Source organism: Rhinolophus sinicus, chromosome 3 (assembly GCF_057876585.1).
Source record: "Rhinolophus sinicus isolate RSI-liver-muscle chromosome 3, RSI-T2T, whole genome shotgun sequence".
NCBI lineage: Eukaryota > Metazoa > Chordata > Mammalia > Chiroptera > Rhinolophidae > Rhinolophus > Rhinolophus sinicus.
Window position 1 is genome coordinate 162,708,571 of NC_142503.1, and position 2,791 is coordinate 162,711,361.

Below are 2,791 nucleotides of genomic sequence, written 5' to 3' on the forward strand. Positions count from 1 at the left end.
CATGTACTTTGCACTTAACAACTCCCATTAGAAGCCAAGTTTATAAACCACTTGCCTATTTGGCAAGAATGCAAAAGGAGAGTTTTTTTTTTCCCATTCTTCCTCATTTCCTACCTTTGAATTGCATTTGTCCTAAAGAATTCCATAAGTAATAAATTAGTTTATATGAAAATCAGTTTAAAACACTATCTTGATTTTGTTTTTAGTTAAAAAACATTTATTAATCTCTCTGTTGCTGGATCAGGGGAGTTAAAACTGTAGTATATGGCTGTAAACCAGCAATAGTTTGCTTCTTAGAAATATCTGTCTAGGAAACAAGCCTTGGAGATCAGTAATATTAATCACTAAAGCACTCTTCCTGGAGTTTTCAGTGAATGTGTAAAACACATTTGACTTGTTTGCTTTCTTTTTAATATAATTGAAAAGACAAATTTATGGTCATCATTCTTAGTCCCTAGCACCACCTTAGAGTTTGTTGAAAACAGGTTGAAGAAATTCAAGGTCTATGCTTGCCCCTCAAGCAACTACACTCTCCCTGGGAAGACTAAACGCATAAAATGGTGACACAACAGATAGAGCAGATAAAACACAATAGAGAAAGATGGTATATAAGTCATGCTAACTGGGTGTGAATCCTCATTCTACCGCTCATTAGTTGTGTGATTCTGGGCAAGTTACTTAACTGTTCTATGCCTCATTATCCCCATGTATAAAATGGGGATAATAATAGTTAATTAACACATATAAAGTTCTTAAGACAGGAGATCAGTGATAGCTCTTAAATAAATAAAAAGATGCATGTCAACAAAGTGTGAATTTTTAAAGGGAGCGATTACTTTGTGTTAGAATATTTAGGGGAGTTTCCATGGAACGCTTAATGGATCAGGTTGAATTTGAGCTCTGAGTTTCAAAACTAGTAGAAACATTATTGTTTTTGTACTTACTGACTCCTTCTGAAGCTCAGTTTATATCCCACTGACCTATATGACAAGAATGTATCAATAATGGGTCTTTTATTCTATAATCAGGATTTTTAAAAATTGTAAACTAATGTTAATTATAAAACATTTTAAAAATATGCAAATAAGAAAAGATAGTTCTCCTTTATCTCCCGTTGATATATTCTTGCATTTCCTTCCTGTCTTCTTTTTTCTATACATGTATTTTAACCAAAATGTGTTCATGGTGTATATGTAGTTTTGTATCCTACTTTTCCACTTCACTCCATGGGATGGCATTTTCCATGGTGATAAATTATTCTTTAAAAACATTGCTTTTAATGATGATATCATATTCTATCATGTAAAATCCCTTGGTCTTTTATTGTTATAATTTAGGTTATTTACAACTTCCCTCTATTATATAAAAACTACAATGAGTATTTTTCTGCATAAGTCTTTGTGAGGTTCTTTGATTATTTTCTTAGGATAGAACCCCAGAAATGAATGTGCTGTGTTATAGACTAAAGAGTTATTTTAATTTTTTTTTTTTAATTTTTTTATTGGGGAATACTAGGAACAATGTGTTTCTCTGGGTCCCATCAGCTCCCACTCATTGTCCTTCAATATAGTTGCAGAGGGCGCAGCCTCAGCTCCAAGTCCAGTTGCCATTTTCAATCTTCAGTTGCAGGGGGTGCAGCCCACCATCCCATGCGGGAAGTGAATTGGCAACCCTGATGTTCAGAGCTCACGCTCTAACCAACTGAGCCATCTGACCACCCTAAAGATGTTCTTTTTAAACTCTTAATGTTTATAGTTAAAATGATTTCAAGAAGTTAAACTAATTTGTACTCTTGCTAGCAATGCTTAAGAGTTTCTATCTCCCTGTACATTCATTACATTTAATATTATCATTTTTAATCTTTGTCGATTTAATAGATGAAGCACAGCATTTTTCTTTAATTTGTAATTATTGGCTTACTAGTAGGCTGAATTTTTTTCATATATTTCTTTGCTTTGGATTCCTCCTTTTGTGATAATCTGTATCCCTTGTTCAAAAAAAAATTTTTTTTTGGATGAGGGGCATGTTTTGTAGTTCCTATCTATTCGCATGAGTTCTTTACACAGTAGTGATAGTAACGCTGGACCACATTTGTGCCCAATTATTTCTATTTGTTTTTAATGCACATAAGTTTTCCAATCTTATAAATTATAGTCAGTTTAAGAATTTTTTTCCACATGTGATTTTTTACATTGTTTTTAAATTTAGAAAGTCTGAAATTTTGTTTGTCTTAATAAAAGCTGTATAAGAAATTTAATTTTTACTGAGGAGAGGTAAAAGAGATATTTCTTCATCATGATGTCTTTCTCCTCCTCTTTCTCTTCCTTTTTCAAAAGAATCTATGTTAATCAAAGGCAATTCAGTTAATTTTTGGAAAATACATTTTTGTCATTTCCAACCTTTCTACTCTTGGCTCACACCAGTTTCTTGTAAAGTCTGTTGTATATGCAGTAGCCATGTTAAGTAGAGAATATTTCCCATGAGCTGGAAATAAAGCATGGAGCATTGCTTGACGAAGACTCAAACTTTGGAACAGCAGTTTACAAAAAAAAAATCACATTTTGTCCTCGACTTGTGAATCCAATTCTGTTGAGTTTGCTTTTGTTGCTTTTGGAACCCTGCTCCGGGGAGAAATCTAAAATGCACATAGTCCCATAATTTGTTTTCTTAGTGAGACCAATTTCTATCCTTTACCTTGATTTTCAGCTGGTCAGCTGTAAGTGGGGAAGACTAGGGGGAGCTCGTACATAATCATTGTCTCATAGGAGGTTTCATGTAAAAGACATTGAAT